The sequence below is a fragment of the Hirundo rustica genome, chromosome 10, assembly GCF_015227805.2.
Source record: "Hirundo rustica isolate bHirRus1 chromosome 10, bHirRus1.pri.v3, whole genome shotgun sequence".
NCBI classification, from domain to species: domain Eukaryota; kingdom Metazoa; phylum Chordata; class Aves; order Passeriformes; family Hirundinidae; genus Hirundo; species Hirundo rustica.
In genome coordinates this window covers 24,584,205-24,584,990 of record NC_053459.1, presented here as the reverse complement: position 1 = coordinate 24,584,990, position 786 = coordinate 24,584,205, and positions in this window count along the sequence as shown.

Sequence of the window (786 nt, the reverse complement as noted above, 5' to 3'; positions counted from 1 at the left end):
CAAAGAGGGGGAAGGCACCAGCAGGCCCCCGAAAGATAAAAATAGCTCGGGAAGGGAAGGAAGGGAAGGGAAGGGAAGGGAAGGGAAGGGAGGGAAGGGAAGGGAAGGGAAGGGGGAAGGGAAGGGAAGGAAGGGAAGGGAAGGGAAGGGAAGGGAAGGGAAGGGAAGGGAAGGGAAGGGAAGGGAAGGGAAGGGAGGGAAGGGAGGGAAGGGAAGGGAAGGAAGGGAAGGGAAGGGAAGGGAAGGGAAGGGAAGGAAGGGAAGGGAAGGGAAGGGAAGGGAAGGGAAAGGAAGGAAGGAAGGAAAGGAAGGAAGGGAAGGAAGGAAAGGAAAGGAAAGGGAAAGGAAAGGAAGGAAAGGAAAGGAAAGGAAAGGAAAGGAAAGGAAAGGAAAGGAAAGGAAAGGAAAGGAAAGGAAAGGAAAGGAAAGGAAAGGAAAGGAAAGGAAAGGAAAGGAAAGGAAAGGAAAGGAAAGGAAAGGAAAGGAAAGGAAAGGAAAGGAAAGGAAAGGAAAGGAAAGGAAAGGAAAGGAAAGGAAAGGAAAGGAAAGGAAAGGAAAGGAAAGGAAAGGAAAGGAAAGGAAAGGAAAGGAAAGGAAGGATTTGGCAGTGCCTTTGCTCAGGATGCTGCGGGTGATGTCCCCAGGATGCTGATCACGGGACGTGCCAGCAGGGATTGGATCCCAATGGGCACCATGGGCTGTGCCAGCAGAGATTGGATCCCAATGGGCACCATGGGCTGTGCCAGCAGGGATTGGATCCCAACGGGCACCACGGGCCGTGCCAGC